The sequence below is a fragment of the Oxyura jamaicensis genome, chromosome 18 (assembly GCF_011077185.1).
Source record: "Oxyura jamaicensis isolate SHBP4307 breed ruddy duck chromosome 18, BPBGC_Ojam_1.0, whole genome shotgun sequence".
In the NCBI taxonomy this organism is placed as follows: domain Eukaryota; kingdom Metazoa; phylum Chordata; class Aves; order Anseriformes; family Anatidae; genus Oxyura; species Oxyura jamaicensis.
Window position 1 is genome coordinate 10,513,582 of NC_048910.1, and position 12,241 is coordinate 10,525,822.

At 40.3% G+C, this 12,241-nt stretch overlaps 1 protein-coding gene across 2 annotated transcripts in view; it reads left to right on the forward strand.

The window, feature by feature from the left end:
- The first annotated feature begins 6,553 nt into the window (after window positions 1-6,553).
- Window positions 6,554-12,241, forward strand: part of KCNJ16 (potassium inwardly rectifying channel subfamily J member 16) — a 34,836-nt gene continuing 29,148 nt past the window's right edge. The window contains exons 1-2 of one of the 2 annotated variants that reach the window (XM_035342581.1): window positions 6,554-6,652; window positions 6,734-6,803. The gene's annotated coding sequence lies outside the window, so the exon portion shown is untranslated. The remainder of the gene's footprint in view (window positions 6,653-6,733; window positions 6,804-12,241) is intronic. The other variant, XM_035342580.1, reaches the window with a different exon arrangement.

Sequence of the window (12,241 nt, forward strand, 5' to 3'; positions counted from 1 at the left end):
ACAGAGAACAATCCCGGCTTGGCAGGGGAGCGGACAGGATTAGCAGAGGTCTTTCCTAGGGTTGCAGAGGGGCTGCTGTAGGGGTTCAGAGCTATTTTTGTCTTTTACGACAACTTTTTGATGAACGACTTTATTATTTCCCAGCTGTCAATGAATATGAGGAAAGTGTTTCCTGTGGAGTAAAATCTTTCCTCCAAGGTGAAGAATCAATTGGAGAAAAATACCAATGTCACATTCCAGTGCTTCAGTCCTTATTGTGCTTGGCATGTCGTTTCCTCCGTCCTACACAGCAATTGGTCCAAACCAGGACAGAACCAGCCTGTTCTGTCTAATAAAATTTTATTGCATTGCTTTTCAAAATAACAATTCCTATACTAGCACTTTGAAAGCCAGGAAGGCACACAGGCAAGAAAAAACATGCCTACAACTCATTAAGGCTACGAAAATAGTTTCATAAAAGGATCTGACAATGCAGTGCAGTTTGTCATTCCAGTTTCATTCCACTAATTGTTCTTTTTTTTTTTTTTTTTTTTTTTTTAATGAAGAACTATCACCCAAAATAGACTCTTTCCATAAGAAAGCACAAAGATGAAATTGGAAATAAAATCATTAAGCCTTATTATCTGTGCAGCCACATCAACATTTTTTTTTTTCCAATGACCTTCTCAATTTCCTTTTTCTATGTCAGTCGTGCTGTCTTAAATTCTGCAGGAAAGGAGGAAAAAGGGATAAAAGGAAGTGGTCAAACCACCATGTTCTGCGGTATTGCAATAACGGGAAGCTGACCGTTTTCAGCATTGTCAGTCATTCCTACACGGGTTCAGCTGCTGGAAACAATCACCAGCAGCACGGTGTTTGCACTGAGCCCCCTCACTCGACTTCCAAAAAATCCAAAGAAAATCTGTCAGAATCTGGGCAGGAATTTGCTTTGCCTTTGGATGCCAGAGTTCCCCACAATGACTTCTGTCTCAGGTTATGGAAGCAAAATGGTTTCTGAAGAGTCACAGTGACCTAACACTGGTGCCCTAAGTCTCGGTGCAGACGTTGGGCTCTTTTCTGGACACCTAGCAACACAAGCCTTTCCCCATCCTTCATTTTTCTATTTTTCTACCAAGTAGGCCCTGCCGCAAGAAAGTTGAACTTTGCATAACTCAGTCAGTCACTTTTGGCCCCTGACTGAACTCTACAGAACCCCGAACACGGGCTGGAGGCAACTGTGCGGTGGTGTCGCTAACGGCAGGCTGCAGCACCCAGATGGCTCCCAGCTGCTACCTCAGGCCTCCCTTTGAAGCCCTGTCAGGCTGTCTGAGGGCTGCTTTGCCTCTCTCACACACTCTTTGCCTCCACTGTTCCCCTGCCTTTCCCCTGCGTGCTCCCTCTGCCGCCATCGCCACCTCAGCGCTCAGGCCCCGCCGGCCCAGGGGGCGTTGCCATGGGGATGAGCGGGATCGGCCCAGGCCGGGCCCTTGGGACCGAGGGGCCGCGGGCAGGCCCGAGGGGTTTTGGGGGGGCTCAGGAGGGGACGGGGAGCCTGCTTGGTGAGGGAGGTGAGCCTCAGGGGCAAGCACAGGCTGTCTGTCATCAAACTAGAGAATAACAAGGTGTAAAACACAAAATAAACGAATCCCTTCTGTGGCAGAATGGGCCTGGTGTGAGGAATTCCTGAAGGGTGCGTGGTAACCTGTGTGGAAAAGTGTCCTGTTATAAAGCCTGTGCCCACCAGTAGGCTTCTCCAAAGCTTATTATGCCTTTTGGGGTGTATGTCCCCTTCAGAAAGCCTTCACAGAGAACATTACATTTCTTCTTGTGGTGTTTTATTATTTTTTACTATTTTAGTCTATCAGGGTTCCCATCACAGCAGGTTCCAGAGCTGCCCCTTCCAGATCACCCTGATTTCAGTTCATACCTCCTAGTTAAGGGCAATACTAGCCCAGAAACACAGGCAGGTATGTGCTAGCTCTCATGTAACACTGGCCATTGGCAGGACTGTGGTACTGTACATCAAAAGGGTCTGCCATTTTATCTAAGAAATGCTTCAAAGTAAAGGAACCGAGTGATTATATTTGCCAGACTTGTTACTTCACTTAAATATATTAAGAAACTTACACCTCATGTTTTTGAGGTAGCTTGGAAAGCACAAGGAGAGGTTTCTGAGAATGGGAGCAAATATTTCTGAGATGGTCACAAACGAACTCTTTAATGTGAAAGAGATAGAGACAATCTCCATTTAATTTCCTCTGTTTGCAACAAGATAAGTCCATCCTTCTCCTATTACATCAATGGAAGTCGCAGTCTGTGATATCCTTTGCCATCCTGCTAGATAAGTATGAATGAAGCTAACATGTCCTTGGCTCTTGCACAGGTGGATGAGGGAGTCACCCTCATGAAGCTAGGAGATGTTCCAACCTGTGTAAGTCCCTTTAGCAAGCACTACCCCAGAGGGGCCTGAAAAAAAGGTGGGTCATGGCCAGGCACAGCCCATTACACGCTCTTCAAGGTTGGTGTATAGTCAGTACACATTGATCCTTGAGGCATGAGCTCTAATTTAGGCCATGCATCTCCACAGCATCTGTACTTGCAGGCGGTGACAAATAAGCTCCATCAGGCTGGTGGTATTGACTGCTTTTGTACTGTGTCATTCTGTGTCTGTTTTATGCTGTTAATGCTGAAAAGATTTAAACTTTAAAAGGGGAAAAAATGGAAAAGAAAAGCATAATGCCATTGAGTCCACAGAGTGCCATTGAGTCCCTAACTCATTCCCCAGCTGTTTGCTCCAGGCACTGGGGAGTTATAAATAGCTGGGAGCAAGAGTGCGGAACAGTGCTATATACATTTTGTAAACGGAGCTCTGAGCAACATCCTGGTTTCAGGACCAGTGAAGTCAATAATGGCCTAGAATCTACCTCCACGTGCAGGTTATTATAACATGTAATAATAATAAAAGTGTTTCTGGATTTTCACAAGTTCAAGTCATAAAGAGGAGGGAAATTATATATTTACTCTGCCTTCCAGTCACTTTTTGTAGCTTTTATTGGAACTTTTCTCCGAAAAGAGAAGGAAGAAGCAATGTTGGTCATCTCTGGATAAAAAAGAAAAAGGAGAGAAGAGAGAAAAAAAAAAAGGACACAAAAGACTTGAGTCAATCTTCAGTTCTGTTGTCATCTTTCAGGCTTAACAATGCTGCAGTCAACAGTAATAATCATTTAAGCAAGTCAGTATCTCTTTCAGTGGCTTCCAATTATAGACAGTATTGCAAATAAGGGAATCAGTGACAAAACCACTGTTGATTATCATGCATTATTTGCCAGAGCAAGCCATGTATCTTCATTACTACTAAGCAGAATTACAGTGAGTCATTCTATCAGAAACTCTGAACCATGTATAATAGTTAGTAGTTCAATATAATAAAGCTGGGGTGGGGAAGATATAAGGAGCTGTATTTAGAATGGGACTGGGTACAAGGATTTATGGTTATATGTTATTCTGTTCCATTGAGGACTATCACAATAGTAGTCTCCTGAAACAAGTATTTGTATATGTGTGAATAAAAAATTGAAATTTCCCTGTTGGACTCTATTTTGCTTGACTTTTTTTTGAGTCAAGTAGAATTATACTAATTGAAGTCATTTTGCAGCCCAGTTTGCTCAGCATAAAATGGACTAACTACTCTTACTGCACGGTAGAACACATGAGATTGTGGGACTTTAAGATATCCTGCTAGTCAAGAGCTAAATCCCTCTTAGATATTTTTTGAGATACAGATATTTTTTAAGCCTACTTTGAAATAGATGGCAGATGACATCTTCAATTTGATGGGGGACAGATGCTCTGTCATTGCTGTAGGTCACCCCACCACTGCCACTTTGACCAGGAGAAACTCTTAAGATGGTCGTGGCACTGTTCGAACAGAGTAATTTCTACAGCAGGCTATTGCCTTCACTCCTATTAACTTCTAAGGAGCTTCTGACTGGTGGCCTGTAGGTGCAGAGGACATTGGTGGCAACTGAAATAAAGAAGATACTAAGTAGAAAAAGAAGGACCATCTGATCAAATCAAAGCTAAAAAGAAATACAGCGTCCTACAGCCATCAGGCAGGGCAAACGGTGATTGGTTCAAAGCAGGAGACGAGACACAAAAAGAGTACATATGCAGCTGCTTCAGTTCCAAGTGGTGTGCTTTGCACATGCTACTGAAGCTCCAGCTTGTGTGACAGAAACAGTCATCTGCAGGCAAAGGGGGTGTTATATTATCTACTCTAAGATGATCTTGTTTTCATTTTTATCTTGCGTGTGTTGTCATCTCCTGCTTTGTAGTGCTACAGACTTGTCTATGCTACAAGCATGAGGCTGCACTCAGCAGTGTGTGGTAATTAAGCCCTTTGAGGGCCATGCATATTTTAATTATTACTTGTTTTATTGTCGAAAGCTTGCCCACATGAGATGCAGTCTTGCATTCCATGTGGGACTGAAATAAGGGTCAACACATTCCTTCAGAACCCCAAATATTAAACAGACATTAATTTGTTTTGAGCTTTGCACATTTTAGATGAGCATAAATCAAGATGTATAATGGAGAAAAAATTTCCTCCATATGTTGGAAAGTTGAACCGAGACACTAACACTAAGTGACAAAAAGTGGTGGCTGCAACAGAAAGTGATTAAATGATTTGTTTAGCATTTATGTAATGTATGAATGCACCTTGTCTGTGTTAAAGCAAAGTAATGATAGGTTTTCCACCAGCAAGGGCTGTGAATTTTAGCTGTATTCCCATTTGGGATTCTGAAGTACTCAGGTTCCAGCTTACACAACAGCAAAGTCTAAACGCAGACCAGTTTTTCATCCATGAAATGGAAGTTAAATAACACTTGACTGAAGTAGACAAAACAAGAAGATACGTAGACTAACTGGAAACATCAAGATTTGAAAATTACCTGATAGGAAAAGGGAGGGGAAGGGGATCAAAGACATCCCAGGGAATGAAAAATTCCTTCACAGTGCTTCCTGTTCTCTCTGTTATGCTAACCAAGGTAGGATTAGATTTCAGCTGCCAAAAGAAATAACATTTGTAGATTTTTTTTGGTCTGGGGAAGTGGGATAGAAAGATTTAAGACAGCTTTTTCCAAACTATTTGCTTTTTGTCAAGCAGTCAAGTCTAGTTATTGTTATTAATTTGTATCACAGAACTACCAAACTGAGACTGGCTTTCCATTGTATTAGCTGCTGTACAAATATCCCGTCAGAGGCTGGTCTTACCTCAAAGAGCCCGTAGTCTGAATGGACCAGACAGACAAAGGGCATTTTGCCCTAAGTTTTATGGCTGTTTAGCCGTTGAGCTGGAAACTATACTTATCTCTTCTGAGTCATAACCTAGCACCTCAGCTACTGGAGTACTGTTCTGGGGAACAGAACCGTAATTAAAAGAAACGAACCTGCCTTCTTGTATCCAAACACAAGGTAGGGTAAGAGTGGTCATGAGTTCCTTCAAGCATCTTTGTGATCATGCAGGCAAAGGTTTGTGCAGCTACTTTAGTTTGGAAAGTATACTTCCCTGTGTCATATCTCTGGGATTTCAGAGGAAAAAGTTAGAGGTAAAAAATCAATACAGTGGTGTTGGATTATTATTATTATTATTATTATTTTCCAAGCTGGCCTCAGCCTCTGGTAAACTCCTGTCTAGGCCAGCTCCTCTGAAATCACAGAGTGTTTAAAGAGCTTTAGGAGCCTACCCTGCATAGGTGCTTTTGTGTCTGTCCTCAGGGCTCTGAATAAAAATAAATACTAAAGAGCCTGAAAGTGAGGGAGAGAGAACTGAAATTATGCTGAACCTTTTGAAGATCCTGCATTGTTGCTAAAAGTCACCTAGGCACATGAAAAAGTATCTTAGTGGCAAAGAGAAGACCATCCACTCTGTAATAAATACTGGGCATTTGAGTCTGTGCTCTCAGCTACAGCAAGTGCAAGGTTAACATCAGTTCGCCTAACTGCCCCATTGAGCTGGAGACAGCTCATACCACTGTGCAGCAACTTATCCCTTGATTTGATCCTTACAGTTTGCTATGGTTTGTGATGTTGTGAAAAGTGGAAAGCAGTAGCAGGTCCATCTTCTGAAAGGTCCTGAAGCAGTGGGGCTTCTGAGGAACAAGGGCTGTGCTCCACCCTGGCTCTCACCTGTTTCCAGGTATCTGCCTAGCAGGAACTGACATGCAACGCTCCCTGCCCCACGTCTCGGGCAGAAAAGGAGATTGCACTTGTATAGACTGGAAGTCTTTACCTTAGCCTCATGCTAGTGTAGAAACAAAAGACTTTCTGAAGAAAAAAATCTGACTAAATAAAACAGAATGTAAGTATGAACTTGAATCTGTTTATCCCAAGTGGTATTTCAGTGGGTAATTCAGAATCCAATCCTATGTGTAAATATTTGAAGTAGCATTTGAATTGTGAAGAGCTTTTCTGAGATGGGAGAATTTCCTGCTTCTTGTTTTTGAAATCCTAACCGAGATGTGCACAGGTGACTTTAGCTTTCTGCTGTGCATGTCTGAGCTGTGGACCGGGAAGTAGCGGGGCCAGCAGCAGATTGGCTCTCAGCCTTTTCTCAAGATGCCAGCAGTTATCAAAGCAGACCCTCTGAGTTTGCTCACAGGAACAAGCTGGGGTAAATGTTTAACTTGAGTCTTTGGATTCTATGGCTTGTACCTTTCTTTATTATTAACCCAACCCCTGTTTTTCTTTACAGTCGCACGGCTGCTGGCACACAAGAAACAAAGGACCCTTGACATAACTTCCTCACAGAGGCATGAGCGAAGGTAAAGTACCTTTTATATTGTTTCCATACCTATACACTGGAGAGTGGCTGCACATTTCAGTGTTTGTCTTTTTTTTTTTTTTTTTTTTTTTTTTTTAAGGGCAAAACAACCAGCCAATAATAAGCATTGCTTTATTGTGCCTATTTTAAAACTAAATTACTGGATAGATCCAGCTGATTTCATCCTATTTTGACAGAAAATGAAAATGTATCTGTACACATAGTATAAGAGTATACACAGTGAATTCATTCTGACATTCATGTTTTCACAAATACATGCACACTGCTTTCCATTGCTTTGCTCTTCATGCTACTAGCCTTATCTTGATAACTATTGTTTTCCTCTTAATTGTTTTCTGTACTGCTCAAGTCCGAAAAGGTCTGCTGCTTCTCCCCATGGAGAGGCCTGACTGCACTATCAAGATCTGAATTTACATCAATCCTTTCACTAAGCTCACACAAACCAGATGTTCCATTTGTTTTGCATGCATTCGGCACCCTTGTTGATTTTGTTCTCTCGACTGTTCAGAAATGTCTAGGACACTAGTCCCACAGTTGTTCTGTTTACTGTATCTATAGAATGAATACTTGCTTTAAAATAATGTTAGATATCTATGTATGCTACGTGGTGGCTCAAAATTGGTTTGCAGTGAGAAGGATTCACTTGCCCAACTCTTCTTTTATTTGCTGTGGCATAAATTTACATGGAAATGATGCAACTGAGCTTTATCTGCAGTAATGTATCAAAGGAAATTAGACTGAAGATCAAACGAGTGGCAATTAAAACAAGTAGTTGAAGACATTCAAACCGTTGCTGTTTCTTGTGTTGTATTAGATACATATATACCATGTATATATCAGATAAATATAACATTTTTAGAAACAATATTTTAAGACAAATGGATTTTACAAATTTATGTAAAAGAAAAACCCAATTTGTTACTGTTTCAAAGAGCTCAGAATACCATTTTAGTTCATGAATAAGTCCTGCCAGTGAAGAGTAAGCTCCATCTAAGCAGACAATATATCAGCCCTGATATATTCTTTAAGATCCAGGTGCAGTCTCCTCCTTGTGCTTATGTGCAGCCTTGTGAAGATGAGCATGTCCCAAACTACCGACTGCCACTGGAGAGGAGATTGCTACAGACACTGCTGCTATGCTGTTTGCATTTTGGTTTACATTCAGTAACATTTACAACATGGTATATAATGGCCTCAGAGTAAAACAGTTCCTACACATTATCTCTGAGCTGTTTTGGGAATGTGGGCAATGAAAGCATTTGGCCTGTAAGTACTTAGGAATCTGTGAGGAAAGGCTTGCAGGCCTATAAAATATGAAAGTGCATGATCAGTAAGCAATGTGAAGACACGCTGTCTTCATACTTCAAAAAAAAAAAAAAGTATATTTAGCTGTTTGGAAGTAGTTCACACATCTATGACTCTTGTAAGCCTATTAGACTAAGTAGTAAGACTCTACTATTCTCTGTTTTGTCCAAATACAGCTGGTCATTTATCCATAAAGATCTTTGGCATCATACACAAGGGATAGTGCAGGGATGATAATCACACTTTACTCCCACTGAAGTTTACTGAAATGAATGAAAGTTTTTTTAAAAAAGTGGAAAAAAAAATCAGTATGTATTGGAAGGATGTTAGAATGTAGGCCCAAGTGACTATGAAAATCTGAATCATAAGACAGAAAACGTAAATGAGGAGTTGCATTAATTTCAAGAGACTGGCACCTTGGTTATAAAATAAGCAGGAAGTCAGTTGTGAAGCTCTGAACCTGTTTCCACAATGGCTGAATTCAGATTTTGTAATTTACTCAAAGATAAAGAGATAAACAAGCTAAGAAAACACAACAAAACACAAACCTGGTCTCTAAAAGAATGGGAGAATTGGCAAGTTGATAAAGAACCTTGCGTATGTTCAAAGGTGACCTAGGTCAGCAGAGGACGAGTATGCCTTCTTTGTCAGGAGTTTAATGTTTGCTAAGGGTCCATGGATTTCTCTATTTCTTGAATGTTGTTGTTATTTTTTTTTTGTTTTCAATCTGGCAATTCTACAAAGCATATGTTGAACTTTAAACGTATTTGCCTAGCCTGTGCTGGGTGCTACGAAATGCAAATAAAGATGCTGGCATCAAAAGGGGATGGAGTGCTTTGAAGATGAAGGGCTTGACAGGGAGCCAAGGAGCCAATGGACCCCTGAGAACTGGAATTCTCGTAGGACCAGGAGGACACTACGTGTTGGTGAAAGCAAATGCACACCAGAAAGGAACTGGGAAAGCTCTTCAGTGCTTTCTCCTAATTGCTTAGGCCAATAGAACTACCTCAGCCCAGCTTACGTTATACAAAAAAAGGTGGACTTTTACTGAAAGGCAACTTATTTGAGGGCTGTTCCAGAGAATAAGGTGGGAAATGAGAAATGGCTAAATTCTATATTACCTGTATTAAAAGCGGACAAGCTCACTGTGCCTGTATTAAAAGCGGACAAGCTCACTGTGCCTGAGCTAACTTTTCAGTCTGCTGTTGTGACAGAACAAGCAGCAAGAATCCCATCCCAACAGGGCTTTTTCCCTTCACGGGTTTTGTTGTTATTTTTTATTTTTATTTTTTATTGGGGAGGGGGGGAAGAGGGAGATGTTGTTTAGTTGTATGTGGTTTTTGTTAATTTGTTTTGTTTGTTTGCTTGTTTTTCTTTCTAGTATAATGCAAACAAGCCCCAAACCATTCTGGTGATATTAAATGATAAGATGGGATACCTTATCTTGTTTAAAAGACATATGAATAGAATAACATCCTTCACTGGCACCACTGCCGCATCCAGGCTCAGTGGCATTATTCTGACAATAAATAGATTACAAATTCTTGGGAAAAAAGGGCAAAGCCATAACTCATTTCTGTGCTTCATTCCAGCTCTTAACATGCTTCTCACCTCCTTTATAACTCCAGTGCAAAAGAATCAATTGGCTAGCAGCAAAGTACAGTATCATGCGTTAAAAATAGTGATAATCATAGAAATAACAATAATGCTATTCTAAGATATGATCAGGGTTTCTTTTTCAGAAACTAATGATGTTAAAATAAATGGAATTATGTTGCTTTTCATTTTTTTAAGTCAGTAAATTCCAAAAGAGGATTTGCCCCATTTCTACAATGTGCTTAAAGACTTACAGTGCACGATCAAATGCAGATTTATTAGGGGCATGAGGGGTTGGCATATGGCATTCTCTGCTTAAAGCTGCTCAGTGCCTTTTCATTCTGGTAAATCGAGATTTTTTTCATCTTAATTATTATTCCTGAGACCGTATGCGGCCTTGCATTTTCCAGAGCTTTTTTATTATTGCACAGAAAAAGTGATGAACACTGATATAGGCAGCAAGCAAAACTGATGCTATAGATAGACAGCAGGATAGCATCTAGAAAATGTGAATTGGAGAAAATACTACACAAACTTCTCTAGTGCAAGGTTTTTCCTTCTTTTTATTGACCTGGTCAGTGAGAATACCTCCACTGACTTCAGTGGATGTTGGATCAAATCACAATGTCTCTCTAACTCTCCCCCTCTGCTGGCAATTCAGTTCTTGCTGTGCTGTCAGAGCTGCATAGGATCTCTGAGCTTTTCAGAAAAATATTTTAAGAAGTCATACAGGAGCACTCTGTATTTGAGCCAAAACATGAAACACCTAAGAAAACTCTGGGGCTGTGGGAAGCAGGAAAACTGAACAGATGATAGGGAATGACAAGTAGATTCTGCAGTCTGAATGGTATCTGTTTACATTTTATAGCAATCGCAACCAAGCATACAGAGTGTGCTTGATAGCATACGGTCAAGAAGATAGTATTTCTGGTTCAAACATACGGAGCATTCAGTAACTGCACCTTGGAGTTTTATGATACCTCATTTGATAACGCAAATCAATTTCCACCACTAAGCCAACAAAGTGTGATATTCTTCTTATATTAAGAAGCACAAATAACTTTCAAAACAGTGAGCTGCAGATAAGGTTATTTCACACGCTTTTGAAAGCCACTCCACTTTACTGAATATTACACACTGTCACAGTCCATGTTCTGCAGTATCATACATGATAGATCTTCAAAATTATACTTCATAGTGTGCAGCAAGATTGGATGGTTTCATACAAAATGTTTAGCTTGTATGTTTACATGTGAGTGGCTTGACTGAAAAGAATATTTTTGTACTTATGTTTCACAGTCCTTCTTGATGCAGATTTATTATTGTTATTATTATTATTATTATTAATCTGCTCTGCACAATTCTCTGCTTTGTTCAGCACAAAGGCATTGAAGCTGCCAAATATAATTCACAAACTCTATTCAAGGAAGAGAAATTCAGTTCTTTAAGTAAACTTTTCCACCAGTGTTTAGAATTTTTCTCTCAATAGAAGCAGAAGAATTTCTTTTCAATGGTTCTTCTGACCAGCTATGAATGTTTTAAATATATAACACAGAAAACTGGATATTGTGGGGTTCTGATTTTGAATGGAAGCTTAAAATTCTCCATCTTTGATGGAAAATTTCTCACCTGAAAATGTGTATCCAATATTTTTGAGTCACAGGAAGCTACTTGATTCCCGGATATTTGTTCAGTTCTAAAGGCAGCTCTGTTTCCTCCCTCCAAAACCAACTTTAAGCAGTGAATCGAGCATGTGATGAGCTACGCTTATTTATTTGGTAGGCAGATTATTTTGCAGTGGTGGAGTTTGAAACAGAGTCAGCCAAAAATGAAATTACTAATGTTCAAGAGAAAGGCAGACATTTGTCATTGACAAATCAAGTTTTAACTTTCATTAACCCAAATGGCGGTTTTATCTAAATTACCAGATCAGGTCCAGAGATTGGATGGTTGCTTGGTTTTCTTCAGGGATAATTCTATGTATGGAAACCTTTTTTTGATAAGAGAAGAAAGCACAATCAATATTTTTCTGAAAATAGTTTGCAGACAATCTTTAACTAAAAAAAAAAAAAAAAAAAAAAAAAAAAAGGACAAAACAACAACAACAACAACCTTTTTCTCTGTATTCTTTTAATGCTGATGAAAGGCCTTAGTCAAGCAACATTTGGAAAAAAGAATTTGCTGGTTTGGGACTGTGGCTTATTTCCAAAATTCAGACAGTTTCACCTTGTCTTTTGCTCCCAGCTCAAATTCACAAAATCCTCTTAGTTTAATTTTGTTCCCAGCACGGAATCATGTGAAACCTAAGCACAGAGAAAGGCACTCTCCTCGTCTCCTCTCCACCCCAGAAGAATGAGATAACCCCACTCAGGGTGAGCAGGCAGCCTGGGGCAAACCTGGCCTGAGCAGCAGGCCGCAGGGCAGAGATCTGTGCCTCAGGACAGAGATCCGAGCCTCAGGACAGAGATCTGAGCCTCAGGACAGAGATCCGAGCCTCAGGACAGAGATCCGAGCCTC